The sequence below is a fragment of the Peromyscus leucopus genome, chromosome 23 (assembly GCF_004664715.2).
Source record: "Peromyscus leucopus breed LL Stock chromosome 23, UCI_PerLeu_2.1, whole genome shotgun sequence".
Taxonomy (NCBI): Eukaryota; Metazoa; Chordata; class Mammalia; order Rodentia; family Cricetidae; genus Peromyscus; species Peromyscus leucopus.
Window position 1 is genome coordinate 37,093,590 of NC_051082.1, and position 14,647 is coordinate 37,108,236.

Sequence of the window (14,647 nt, forward strand, 5' to 3'; positions counted from 1 at the left end):
GTATAAAGTATGAGGACCCGAGTTCGGATCTCCAGACCCAGTGTGTGATGCCCACCTGTAATTCCAGTTTCGGAAGGCAGAGACAGGGGGATCCCCAGAGCAAGCTAGCTAGCAAGACTAGCCACATTGGCCAACTCTGGGTTTGACTGATAGACTCTGACTCAATGAATAAGTGGAAGAGGGATCAAAGGGATCCTCACATCAGCTTAGGGCTTCCACACGCACACACACATACATGCTCAGGCACTGACACACAGTACATGCCCACACATGCAACAAAGATGTGCACACACATATACAGACAAAGATAGAAAAAGGAAGCAACATAAATTCTTACCGTGCTGGAGGGCAGCTTACTCAGTACACTCAAGTCCAAGTATGTAGAAGAAGATACCACAGTTGGGGCTCGGAGTCTGGTCTGGGTTCAGGCATCACTGGGATGCAGGTTCATGCCTGCAAGCAACATTGTGAGGACCTTGTGGTGACTCCAGGCCCCAGGGAGTTCAGAGTCATCTCCTTTCTCAAGGCCCTTCATTTCATCCCATGTGCAATCCTGTTTGTCATAGGAAGTTACATAATTAGGGGCTGAAGAGATGAATCCGGTAGTAAAAACACTTGCTGTCAAGTCTGATGACCTGAGTTTTAATCCCTGGAACCCACATGGTGGAAGGAAGGTCACACCTGCCTTCTGACACCTACATATAGGCTGCGGCACATAAGTGCCCCCACAAATAAGTAAATATAAAAAAGAAATTGAAGTATCATAGTTACAGACTTCAGAGGTCAGAATAATGTCAAATTGTCCTGGCTAATTTTATGTCAACTTGACACAAGCTGGGGTTACCAGAGGAAGGAGTTTCCATTGAGGAAATGCCTCTGCGAGATCCAGCTATAAGGCATTTTCTTAATTAGTGACTGATGCGGGAGGGCTCAGCCCATTATGGGTGGGGCCATCCCTGGGCGGATGGTCCTGGGTTCTAAAAGAAAGCAAGCCATGAGGAGCAAGCCAGTAAGCAGCACCCCTCCATGGCCTTTCTATCAGCTCCTGCCCTATTTGAATTCCTATTGTGACTTCCTTCAATGATGAACTACAATGTGGAAGTGTAAGTCAACTAAACCCTTTCTTCCCAACTTCCTTTTTGGCTATGGTGTCTCATAGCAGCAATAAAAACCCTAACTACGACAGTGATATTTTTGAATGTCTATTATTGTGTTTAGCCCAGGCTTCATCGGTCCAGGGTCCAGTCTCCAGGCCTGGCCACAATGAGCCCAGGGTCTAGAGAAGGTCAATATAGGTGCCTACTTCAGCTCCTTAGTTGGAGGCTCTAATGGTCAATCTCAGTTACCAATTTGATGAAATCTAGACTCACCTGGGAGAGAGAGGCCTGTGGATATGCCTGAGTGTCTTCACTAGACTGAAGTGGGAAGACCTGTCCACTGTGGTGGCACTGCTCCCTGGCTGGGGATCCTGGAGTGTATAAAAAGAGCAAGATGAGCCGCCGGCAGTGACACACACCTTTAATCCCAGCACTCGGGAGGCAGAGCCAGGCGGATCTCTGGGAGTTCGAGGCCAGCCTGGTCTACAGAGTGAGATCCAGGACAGGCACCCAAACTCCACAGAGAAACCCTGTTGGAGGGCGGGGGAGGGGTGGGATGAGCTAAGCACCCTCGTTCATCCCTCTCTGTTTCTTGACTGCACACAGACTGACCAGACGCCCCATCCCCCTGACACTGTGACTTCCCTCCATGTCAGACTGTATATCTTGGAACTGTGAGCCAAAATAAACCCTCCTTCCTAAAGTGGTTTTGTCCGAGTGTTTTATTGTAGCAACAGAAAAGTAATTACGATAGAGGGGAAGAGGAGAGCAGCTCAGAGTTGCTTCCTGTGTCCTGTGCTTATCAGCTTCCTTAATCAGATGAGCCTCACATGGATGGGAAGATCATAAAGGGTGTGAAAGTCTGCCTGCGAGTGTTGGGGTGGGGGGCTGTAATGGGATGCAGCTCAGTGGGAGAGTTTTCCAATTGTGTAAGAAGCCCTGGGAAACACACACACACACACACACACACACACACACACACACACACACACACACACCAAAACATCTCTTAAGGTGTCTCACACCTATAATCCCAGAGTTTAGAAATTAGTGGAGGCATGAAGATCAGAAAGTCAAGGTCATCCTCAGGTATACAGGGATTTTGAGGCCAGCTTGAGATTTAAGAGATCCCGGCTCAAAAATAAAAATAACAAAGAACTGAAAAACAAAAAACAACAATCAAAGAAACGTCTGTAAGAAGAGAAAACATGGGAGCCCCAGTCTCCCAGGCTCGAGGCCCAGGGTTCACTAGGGTTCCCTTCCCTGACAATACACACTGTACTCACCAGTTTAGAAATGTCCTATTGTTTCGTGCGGGCCATGCCTTGGCTTCCCCTGTCCCTCTAATCCCTATCCATTTTGTTTCTAAATCGTTCGAGTGTACCATCTCCCTTCTTTTGACTGCTCTTGGGTCAGGCCTTCCAGACTGTCCACCTCCCATATCGTCCACACCTCCACCTTGCTCCTCCCATGCAACTCAGGTCCAAAATGGGTTTCACCTTTACCCAGAGAGCCTTAGGAGACTTTTGTGGACTCTACACTGCTATCCCCTGATACTACTTTTAATTACATTTAAATTTATTTATTTTGTGCTCACATGTATATGTGTGGATGTACATATGGAAGTAAAAAGAAAACTTGTGGGAGTTGGTTCTCTTATTCCACCAGGTAGATCCTGGGGGTTGAACTCAGGCTGTCAGGCTTGCTGGCAGACATCTTGCCAGCCTTGACGCTCCTTTTAGTCCTTCCATTTGCTCAGCTCCAAAAAGCCAGGAGCAGCCTCTTTCAAGGACACCTAACTGCTCTCAGGTTGGGGATCAGGTGCAAATGAAAGGCTGACACCCCATCCTTCTCCAGCAGTCCTGTTTTGGCTGTAACTTCCACTAAAAATTCTCCCTGGCCCACTCAAATCCTCCACTTCTCTGTGGATCTCTGGCTTAGATGCCCATGTCACCATCAACATAAGTGGCTCACATGTTCTGAGCACTTGGGAATAAAATAAAATAAAAAAATCAAAATTAAAGATAACAAAGAATTGAAAAAACAAAAAACAACAATCAAAGAAACGTCTGTAAGAAGAGAAAACATGGGAGCCCCAGTCTCCCAGGCTCGAGGCCCAGGGTTCACTAGGGTTCCCTTCCCTGACAATACACACTGTACTCACCAGTTTAGAAATGTCCTATTTTCTCGTGCGGGCCATGCCTTGGCTTCCCCTGTCCCCCTAACCTTGGGAATAAATACCTCATGTGTCTTTCTTCTTCCACATAGGCAACACAAACTTCAGAGGGACAGGAAGAGAATAAAAGATAAATATCACCCCCCCCACCGCGTGCGCGCAATTTAGTGGTGCACACCTGTAATCCCAGCATGCAGGAGGCTGAGGTAGGAGGATTGCAGAGTTTGAGGCCAGGAGGGGCTAAACAGAAATACCTTGTCTCAAAAATGCAAGGAGAAAAAAAAAATACATGAATAGTGAGTGGGTGGTACACTCAGGGATGGGAACCCTCTGAGGAAGGGACCGAAAACTGGATTCCCAGTGACAGGTTGTCTTGACCAGGAAGATCTCAATTCCCTGTAGTGGGCCTTGGGTCTGCCCTGGCTTTTTATTTTATGTTTTTTGAGTGAGGGTTTCCTGTATCTCAGATTAGCTTCCCTGGCTTCTTGAGTGCTGAGCTCTGAGGTCTACATTATCACCCTTGGCTCATGTGGTACTGGAGATCACACCCAGGGATTACTGTATGCTAGACAAGCAGTCTATCAGCTGAGCTATGCCTCCAACCCCAGTCCTCACAGACAGGATTGTGGTCTTCATTTTACATTTTCCTTTTCAAAGATGACAAGCTGTTAGAAGCCTCTTCCCTTCTACTGGTAACCATTTGCCCTAGAAATGTCTTTCCTTTGATTGTACTAGGCAAGGAGAGGCCCAGTCTCCTCCTGCATTGCCCTGGGTCAACAGCTGTCACCCACGCTGACCTGTACCTCAGCTTCATCGCCTATGTCTTGCCTGAACCTTGCACCTCACAAAACTACAGCTGACATATTCAGGTGATCCCCTTCCTCCCCCTCAATCCTGTGGTTAATCCTTCAGTATGCCTAGGCCCCAGGATCCTCTAGGTTGGTCTGACTGACTCCAACTACTCAAGTATTAGGGTGTTGAGCCCTGCGGAAGGATCCAAGCCCCTTTTGCAGAACCTAGCAGTGCATCTGAAAAACGGGGTATAGGCAGAAGAGCAAGCTAGAGTATCACAAAGAAGAGATCTAGGACTGGGAAGGAGGGACCAGAAGTGGACCAGATGAAGTAATAGCCTGAGAGAGCGCCCAGCAGGCGCTGCTGGGTTAAAAGGTCAGAGATAACGTGCTGCAGAAACCAACAGCTTGGCTGGAGAACGGCCAGGTGCTCAGAAGGGCCGGAGCTGGGGGAGGGGCCTGACAAAGCCGGGCTGGGGCAGGGGGACCAGGCCTAGGAAGTGAGAGGAAAAGCCTGAAAGTGGGGATTGGAGCGAGGCGTGGCAGAACAGGGTAGAGGTTTGTCTGGAGTTGGGGGCAGGTCCTGGCGCGGGAATGGGGGCTGAGGGCGGGGCTTGGAAGCTCTGGGCAGCGGGTCATAGACTGGGGCGGAGCCTGGCTTCTCAAGGCAGGGTCAGCTGGAGGCGGGGTCTCATGGTGCAGGGCTAGGGGGCTGAGGGCGGGGTCTGGCGGCGGCCGAGGGTTGTGGGGGCGGGATCTAGGGAGGGGCCTGGTGGTGCGGGGGCGAGGCCAGGACACGGGTTGGGCAGTTTAAGATTCAGGGGTCTTGGACTGAGCGGTTTGCGCGCACCCGGGCTGGAGCTCACTGAAGCCACGCCCCTCCCCCGCCCAGACCACGCCCAAGCCCCCATCAAACTCCTCCCGGAGGTCCCCTCCCGCTTTATTTCCTCCCCGGTGGGTGGAGGCCCTGTGGAGAGCAGAGTCCCTGGGTCCAGCGCCGTCAGCCGCGTGTCCACTGCATCTTCGGGTTTGCTGATCTCCACCCCGCCAGGGCCTGCACCCCCAGGTAAGCGAGTGGCCCTCTCCGGGGGCGCCGCCCTCTAGAAGCAACCCTCCCCACGATCTCCAGTCTCCCCTCCCGGGTCAAGACCAGCTAGGCTCGGCCCCAAGATAGGGTCAATGAGCTCCCCATCATTTCACCCACAAGGTACTTCTCTGGGTTTCCCAGCTGGTCGGGGCTCGGGCTGCCTTCTCCAGTGAGCTCTGGGTCCCCCGAGAACGAAGGTGAAGGCGGATGTGACTGGAAAACGCGTGGGAGCGAATAGGGGCTATCTTGATCCCGTGACGCGGGGAATCCGGATGTATGAACGGGCACTGCGTCACAGGAGTGTCTGTCACCGGAGAATCGGTGCAGAGCGCCTGCTGGGTGCCACAGACAGGCGATGGCCACAGACACTTCAGGGCCCTGTCTCGGAGCCTCGTAGACCGGCCTCTGAGAAACAACTGTCTTTAACAGGATTGCAGTGTTTCAGCTGGTGCCAGGAGCATGTAGAGCACACATCCAAATAACTGGTGATAGGGGGTTAGAGTGTTGGGAGGGAGTCCAGGGTGTCTGAGGGAAAGGGCCAATCTGTCATGATGGCACCTGATATGGAGAGCTTTCTGGGCCCAGGAAACAAAATCCTGGGGAAAGGCCCAGGTTGGTGTGTTTGCAGACCAGAAAAGACTGACGTATCCGAAGTGTATACAAGGAAGAAAGGAGGTAGGGAGTGGTGGACAAGGGCTTGGAAGACAATGAGGAGCCCACAGTTTCATTCTCAGGACTGGGTACGAGGGATGCTTAAGCCAGCAAGTAACAGCTACCTGATGGTGTCTTGAGAGGAGGATCCTGCAGCCAGTATGTGGGGGAAGGTTGAAAAGACACTCTGGCAGAGGCAGCTGGCTGGAACCCTGATGGAAGGTGTGTAAAGTGATAAGAAGCTAGAAATTCTTTATTTACTCCCAGAAGAATTGTGTTTCATGCATGATTGGAATTGGGACACGAGGGAAGGCCTGTGTGGAGATGGGCTTGGGTATGGAAGGGTCTTTATTGTTTTTTCTTTAGGACTGGGTTGAATCTAGGGCCTCATGCTAGGGGAGACTCCACCACTGAAACGCTTTGGTTGCTTCTTTCCTTTATGTATGTATGCTCACGTGTGGTGTACATGTGTACGTACATGTGTGTGTGTGTGTGTGTGTGAGCTCAAGTGTGTGGAGGCCTTTCTCAATCACTCTCCACCTTGTTTTCTGAGACAGGGTCTCTTACTGAACCAGGAGCTTGCTGTTTTGGCAAGCCACCTGCCTCCCCCCACCCCCGTGCACACTCCCCCGAAGTTACAGGCACATATCACGGTGCCCAGTTTTCACTGGGCGCTGGCGATCTGAACGCGGGTCTCATGCTTGCACAGCACTTTACCCACTGAGCCGCCATCCACCCAGCCCTTAGGTTTTATCTTGAGACAAGAGTCTCACTAATTCATTTATGTTGGCCTTGAACTCGTTCTGTAAGCCTGGCAGGCCTTGAACTTTCAGTCCTCCCACTTTAAAGAAGAGTGTGGAGGCAAGGGGAGGCTCTTAGGACCCAGCCCGGCTTGCAAAACCTATGAGCTGCCTGGGATATGGGGAGACAGGGATCCCTAAGACTGCAGTCTGATCCCAGCCAGGGTCCTAACACCAGTGTGGCCTCCACTGGGGTGACTCAGACCCATTATTTGGATGAAGTTGCCTTGGAAGCCCCCCAGCCTTACAGCAGGCCCCCTCCCAGCCATCGATGCTGTTTTGGTGGAGTTCCCAGAGTATTGCTCAGCCTGCCTGGGGCCTTCCCTGAAGTTCAGCAAGGTTGAGGGAATATTGGGGATCTTCTCTGCCTCCCTTCTCACTCATTCCCAAAGGGGATTGTTTCCAGGAGTCAGGGAGAGAAGAGGCAATAGATACCAACTGGGAGCTTGTGGATGCAGGAAAGAGTTCTGAGTTACCGTTTGCCCGTTTGGAAAATGGGTCTGTAGTATCTTTCTCTGAGAGTGTTAATGAGTCCTCAGCTGGGGATATGCCTGACAAATCTCAGTGCCCTTTACACTCCCGAGGGCCTGGGGGTGGCCTCCACGCTCCACTCTGCGATAAGCAGAATAATATCCACCTCCAAACCCAAGGCCGTTGGCTGCCGGGGCGGGGGAAGCATTTAGTTGGCACAGTGCCTGGGAGCCAGTGAACATTTGGTGAAGGAGCCTCGGGCTTACTAAAGATGACCAGGAGAGTGAGTAAAGGTCTCATCCTCCCACTCCTGGGGTGACACAAGAAATCATTGCAGTGGGGATGCTCCTCTGTGACCTGGGTGCCCCAGGTTGCCTCATTCTACTGCCTGGGCTTGCACCTACCTCCCATGTGAGCGCTGCAACCCTCAGATTAGTGGGTTTACTTCATTTTTCCCAGCTGTAAAATGGGAATGACACCATTCAAACACCCATATAGTTAAAGAACTGAGGACTATGCCTGGTTAGTAATCAGTGCCTGATGAAATCAGTCCGTTATAGTGCAGAGTTCATGCCTCAGGGCAGAACTGAGTACAGTAACATGGCTTGGCCCAGGGAGAGTCAGGGAGGCATTCTGGGTGGGTGACAGTGATTTAGCTAAAGATCGATAGCTGTGTTCATTGGGCAGAGAAACAGTGTTCCAAACCAAAGGATCAGCATGTACAAGTCTCTAAGCACACTGCTAGGTGCTTGGAGGAGTAATTAGCAGAGATATGAAAGAACACTGAGATCCTTGGAGGCTGGAGAGATGGATCATTGGTAAGAGCACTTGTTCTTGCTTGCAGAGGACCTGAGCTCAGATCCCAGCATCCCCCACCAGGTGGCTTACAACCACCTGACCTAACTCTTAACTACAGGAATTTGATGCTCTCCTGACCGCTTCAGGAACTGCAATCATGTTCTTGTGGTTCTCTCTCTGTCTCTGTCTCTGTCTCTCTCAATTTAAAAACAAACAAACAAAATCCTTGATGTCTATAGGACAGCAGGATGGTTGGGCCTCAACAGGGAATTTAGAGGCTAGTCTGACCCCAGAGAACAAACTACTGGGTGTATATGGTGCTTATGAGGGCAGGAGCCAGGAGACCAGAATAGAGGTGACTAATCTGGTTCAGGTGATGGGACTGTATCAAATGGAGGTTCGGGTGGGTGAGAATTCAGTGGATCTTGGATGGACTAGGTGGGCTGGGGTAGCCATTGATGTGTGTGGCTGGCATGAGGGGATCAGGGCTACATTCAAGTCAGCATCTGTTTCTGGTACTTGCCTCTTGTCATACCTCCGATACTGAGCTGGTGGAGGAAAGACATACGGCAGGCTTTGGAGGAACAAGATGGGAGCTGGCTGGAGACAGGGCAGGGAGTAGGTGGGGAGCCAAGCGCCAAGGAAGGCTGCCCAGCAGTATGGTGAGCCATGGGGTAAAGGCCTTTTGCTGCTAAGCCTGATGACCTGAGGTTGATCTCCAGAATTTATTTGGTAGAAGGAGAGAACAACTCTTGCAAGTTGTCCTCTGGCCTTCATACTTTGGCACTCGTGTACCCATACCCACACACACACGCTCCCACATGAATAAGTAAAAATTTGAAAAAAAAAATACAAGGAAGACTAGGTGGTGTCTGGAGACCCAGGTCAAGGCCGAACTCTTGCCTAGCATGTGTGAGGTCCTGGGTAATGTCCCCAGCATTACAAAATAAACATTTAAACAAAAAATTAGTAAAAAACTGTCTTTGCATGCCCCACTTGGGTAATTCATGGATGGGAATCTTCCTCCCATGTGCACCTATCCTTCCATCCTCTGTCCTTTTACAGCAGCTTTACTTTATTCATAGTGAGTCAGCACCCCCCCAACCCCCGTGTGTGTGTGTGTGTGTGTGTGTGTGTGTGTGTGTGTGTAACTTGGAGGAGTCAGTTTTTTCTTCTACCATGTGGGTCCCAGGGACTGAATTGGGTCAAGTTTGGTGACAAGTACCTCTACCTGAGAAGCGGTCCTCCTGCCTCCTTCAGACCTTCTCTAGGTCCTCTTTGGTCCCCTTTTAATAGCCACCTCAGACTCAGAGTGGCTCCTGTCAAAGGAATGTAAAGAAGCCTTTCTCCTCCTCAGTCTGGACTCTGTATCTTTCTTAGTGTGATGCTACCACCAGAGTGGCTAGCATTCAGCTCCTTTTGGGCTCCTGAAGCCATAGTTTTGGTTCAAGGTTCCGTGACTGTCTAAAAGAGGATTTTTCTCTGCCATCCACATCCTGGCGTCCCCATTGCCCTGGTTTTGGCTTTACCTCTCTTCCATCACTGCTTGTGTGATTTGTATCCAATGCTGTGTTGGGTGGCATTGGGAAGCCTGTGTTCTTGGGGGAGGGGGGGAAGGGACAGGAAAAAGGATGCAGAGGCAGCCAGATAATCATGTGGATGAAGAGCATTCTGGGCAGAGGCACCAGCAGGTGTAAAGGCCCTGAGGCCACCACAACCTTGGTTCATGCTTGAGGCACAGCAAGGAAGTTGGTTTGGCAGAAACAGAGTGAGTAAGAAAGCAAGCACTAAAAGGATCAGACAAGGAGACTGAAGGTCCTCAAGGACCTGAAGACTAACACAGCAGACCCCTGGAAGGTCCTTACCTCAGAAAGGATGTGTGGTTGGAACTTCTTGCTTTGTAATTCTGTTCTGTGTGTGTGTTGATGAACCCTAAAAAGAGGAAGACAGGACTACGCCTTTTTTTCCCCTACCAGGGCAAGACATCTTCTCTTTGTACATGATGAGGCTGCCCACAGGAACTTCCTAGGGGGGAGTGTCCAGATTTCCTTTTTTGCCCAGGGGTAGGGAGAAGAAATTAGCCAGGGAGAGAACTCTGTTGGTATGGAGGTAGGGGTTGATAAAGGCCAGGCAATACACAGAGCAGGGTAGCAGGTTACAGGAGCCTGAGATACCAAGATGCTGAGCCTGGAGGAGAAACCACAGGGGCCAGGCTTCTGAGGATGGAGCAGCTACTGGACAGTGGCTACTCTCCCGCCAGGTGGTGGAGATTAAATTCATTCCCCCTCCCTGTACCTCATGTGGGCAAGAGCTGGTGAGCGGCTCTGGTCGCCTTTCCCACTCCTACCGCAGACTGAGGCATTCATCTGCCCTGGCTTCCCCAGTAGCTGGGGGGGTAAAAAAAAACCCTGAGATCCAAAATTAATTAATTTTGAGGTAGAATTTCACTATGTAGCCCTGGCTGGCCTGGAACTCTCTATGTAGACCAGGCTGGCCTTTAATTCACAGAGATCTGCTTGCCTTAGTTTCCTTAATAGTGGCTTTAAAGGTGTGTGCCCCATGAGGCTTTCCTGAGCTTGGAGTCTGTGCTGGGTAATCGCCTGTCCGACTTGGTGGCAGGTACGTTTTGATCCTGGTTCTGCTATGCAATTGTGGCAGGTGTCATGGACTTACTTCTGGGGTAAGGCAGAGGGCCTGGACTTCTGGGACATGACGTGGGACCCAGACAGTGATGGAGGCAAGAGATACAGGTCTCTGCTGAGAGATGGGTGAGGACACTTCTGCATAGATGGCTGAGCCTTGCCTGCCCTCACTTCTAACCAGTATTCCCTCTGTTGTGGCCATGTCACCTTCTCTGTGTCTTGAATCCAGTGCATGGCCCTGACTCAGGGCCTTTAGACTGGCTGTTGACTCTGGCTAGAACGGCCTGTTTCTCCTCTTTGCCTCCTGCACTTAAAATGTTGCCTTCTCAAGGAGACTTTCCTGACCATTGTCTGTCTGTCTTATTTTTTCTTTTTTCTTTCTCCTTTCCCCTCTTTCCTTTCTTCCCTCTTTTCTTTGTGTGTGTATGTTGCTGTGAGCATACGTGGAGGGCAGAGGACAAGCTCAAGTGCCCTTCCTCAGGAGCCATCTACCTTTTTTGAGATATGGCCTCTCACTGGGACCTGGTGCTTGCCAATTAGGCTAGGCTGGCTGGCCAGCCAGCCCCAGGGGTCCTCCTTTGCCTTTGCCTCCCATGTTCTGGGATCACAAGTGCACATCCCTGGTCTGGCTTTCTTTTTTAAAAAGTGGTTTCTGGAGATGAAACTCAGGCCCTCCTACTTGTGGCCTCCACTTTACTGACTGAGGCATCTCCTCTGACCTCGGTCTTTCAAATGCAGCCTCTGGGGTCCTCTGGATCCCTCCTCACATTCCCCTCCCTGCCTTATTCTTCTCTCTACAGGACTAGTTTCTGCCTGATACAATGAAACAAACTGATTAACAAAATATGCTATGCATCTCTCCCCGACCCTTTTAAACTCATGAACTCCTGAGTTAGCAATACAGTTTGCTCAGTTCCCGTGGAGACTCCAGTATGCAGACCTGTACCTGGTACATGGTAGGTACCAAAGCAATGATGCCAGTCATCCAGGTACTTCTGGATACAGCTTAAGTAGAGATCAGGCTGGATGTTGAGATGAGGCTTAAGTTGGGTACAAGTTTGTAAAACAGCTAATCTCACCTTCCGGTTCTCAGTGTTCTACTTCCTCCTTTATGATCTTGGGTGATTCTGTGCCTCAGTTTCCTCAGCAATCTACAAGATGATAGAAGCAACCAGTCCTCAATGGACATCTCAGCTGTGGCTTTCTGGAGACGTAGGTAGAGGCCAGAGGGTTTACTCAGAGGTCCCTGGACCTCATACTCAGAAGCAGAGCATTTTAAGATTTTTCTGTGTTTTCTTTAACACTTTTCTTAGACCCTTGTTAGTCAGGGTTCTCTGGAGCGGTAGTTCACAACCTTCTCAATGCCGTGATCTTCAGTACAGTTCCTCCTGTTGTCGTGACCCCAACCATAAAAGTATTTCATTGCTGCTTCATAACTGATTTTGCTGCTGTTATGAATTGTAATGTAAACATCTGATGTGGGAATCCCTGTGGGGGTCGTGGCCCACATGTTGAGAACCGCTGCTCTAGAGGAACAGAACTGATAGAATGAGTCTATATTACAGAAGGGATTTGTTAGGTCCCTACACTGGGCAGTCCAGTAGTGGCTACCTACACGCTGGAGAGGGTGAGAACCCAGTAGCTGCTCAGTCCCAGAGGTTGGGTGCCTCACTTTGTCACTGAAGGCCTGAAGGATTCTTAGACCATAGTGGAAAGCCAAAGGAGAGAGGTTCTAGTGTTAGCATAGGGTGGGGGCAGCAGTAGCAGGAATAAAGTAGATGCACTCACCAGCAGCCAGTGAAGACAAGCAGGCAAAAGAAGCCCCGTTTTCTCCTCGGATCTCTTTATATCTAAGCTGCCACTCGAAGATGCTGCTCACACTGGAGGTGGGTCCTTTCGCTTCAGTTAATTCTCTCAGGGGATACCTTCAGCTGATCCTAAGAGGCATATCTCTTAGCTGACTCCATAATCTGATCAAGCTGACAACCAAGATTAACCATCGTGGTAGGAATTGGATGTGTTTACTACTTTGTTAGGTAGCCCTATCCTATGGGAAGAGGCCTGTGTCTGGGCAAGTCGTTGCAAGGCAGAGTAATCCTGGCCCAGCAGAGGCACTGTAGTCCCTGGAGACGATGAGTCCGCTGAGCCAGCGTGGGAATCCTGGAGGCTTCTTAGAAGCAGTTGCAGGCAAACTTCTCACATGCAAGGTCAGCTGGGCCTGGCTTCAGATAGTGGGAGTGGTAACTGAAGGACTCAGATGGAAGTAACAGCCCAGGCAAAGGCCTGGCCTCATAGGACTGCACAAGGTGCTTTTTCTGAAGTTGAATGGGTCTTGGGACTCTGTGGGCCTAGGCTGAGTACCGCAGAGTCAAGGAGATCAGTAGTGCTAGGTGGAGTGGTAGGAAGAGCTAGGCAACCACGGAGACCCTAACTGACAGGCCAGAAGCCATAAGAAGCCCTCAGGTACTTGATCAGAAGGGATAGGTTTGAGCTATGAGCTGCTATTGGGCTGATGTAGGAGGGCAAAGAGGGCCAGTGTCTTCCTTGCTGCCGCCATCAGTGATTATCACATGTGGGCCATTAAGGGAATGAGAGATTTTCAGTGGGAACCCACTTTTTGAGCTATATCTTTGGCAAGGATCCTCAGCCCACTTATCCAACCTAGAAGAAAGACATGTGCCCTGTGCCCACTGCTGTTGCTGTCTCCACAGGGTCTGTGACATCTGGAGGGTCACCCACATATTGGTGTCCTCCACTGCAACTCTCCTCTCTGTTTCCTTCCCTCAATACAGGGTCAGAGGCAGCATAGATGCTGCTGTTTTTAGAACATGGCAAACCTGGAGAGATGGCTCACCCGTTAAGAGCAGAGGCTGCTCCTATGGAGCATCTGCCTCCCAGCCTCACTCAGTTGGTTCACAACCTCCTGGAACTCCAGCTCCAGGGAATTTGATGCCTTCTTCTAGATTTTTCGTCCACTTGCACTTATGTGTACGTAGCTATGTATATATAATTAAAAATAAAATAAATCTTTAGTAAAAGCAGAACAAAAGGTAGCAACTGCCCCAGGCATGGTACCACACGCCTTCTCTCCCAGGTACTTTGGAGCCAGAGGCAGGAGGATCATAAGCCCAAGGCTAGCGTAGGCAATTTAGTGAGACATTTTCTCAAAATAAGCAATAAAAGACGTTGGGAATATAGCTCAGTGGTAGAGCACCTGCCTAGCACCTCCTAATGAGGGGCTGGGGGCATGACTCAGTGCCAGGATGCTTGTCTAGAATGAATGAGGTTATGGGTTCTAGTAACACACACACACACACACACACACACACACACACACACACACACTCTAAAACCAAAGCAAACCTAAATGATTACAACAGTAGCCACTTGCCATCTCCTCTTGAACCAGCAGCGCCAGGATGGAACTTGATTTTGTTTTACTATGTTTGTTTTTATGGCCACGTTGTTCTCCATGCAGATGCTGGTTTGCTAAGGGAGGAAGGGAAAGTCTCTTTTGAAAATAAACAACAGTCATGTGTCCTTAATGACCTAGAGGCACCCTGGGACATTTGGCAGTAGGTGAGTCCATTTGTAATATTAATAGTTATTCCATGTGGCTTTTTGTTTTAATATAGAGACTTTAAGCAAGAGCTGTTGGGCTGGGGATATAGCTTAGTTGCAGAGGACTTGCCTCATATACACAAAGCCCTGGGTTCCACTCTAAGCAGGGTGGTGCATGCCTCTATCTCAGCACTCAGAATATGAGAGCAGGATGAGAAGTTCAAGATCACCTTTGGCTATATAGGGAAGCCAGTCTGGGATAGAGGAGATCCTATCTCAGAACAAACAAACAAAACAAAAACAACAACAAAAACAACACCCCCATAACAGCAAAACTCTTAAACAAAACAAAATCAAACAAAACAAAACTCTTAAAAACTTAAAAACTAGGTGTGTGGGTGCATGCCTTGGGAGGATGAGGCAGGGGGGTGGCAAGTTTGAACAAATGCACGAACACACACGCACACATGCACACACACACATGCACACGCACACGCACGTGCGCTTGGGGCTGGGGGAGACGGAGGAAGAGACTATGAGAATAGAGGACCTGAGCAATGGCTCAGCTGTGGG

At 50.0% G+C, this 14,647-nt stretch overlaps 1 protein-coding gene and 1 long non-coding RNA gene across 3 annotated transcripts in view; one reads left to right on the forward strand and one right to left on the reverse strand.

Moving 5' to 3' along the window:
- Nucleotides 1-524: 524 nt before the first annotated feature.
- Nucleotides 525-5,467, reverse strand: LOC114686061. Its single transcript, XR_003733519.2, has 3 exons — nt 5,269-5,467; nt 1,371-1,468; nt 525-553 (listed from the first exon to the last, which is right to left on the reverse strand). It is a non-coding gene; the product is annotated as an uncharacterized LOC114686061 (long non-coding RNA).
- The window catches only part of Cers4 (ceramide synthase 4), a 31,998-nt gene continuing 22,225 nt past the window's right edge, over nt 4,875-14,647 (forward strand). The window contains exon 1 of one of the 2 annotated variants that reach the window (XM_028860706.2): nt 4,875-5,130. The gene's annotated coding sequence lies outside the window, so the exon portion shown is untranslated. Of the gene's footprint in view, nt 5,131-14,014; nt 14,093-14,647 lie in introns of those variants that run through there. The other variant, XM_028860707.2, reaches the window with a different exon arrangement.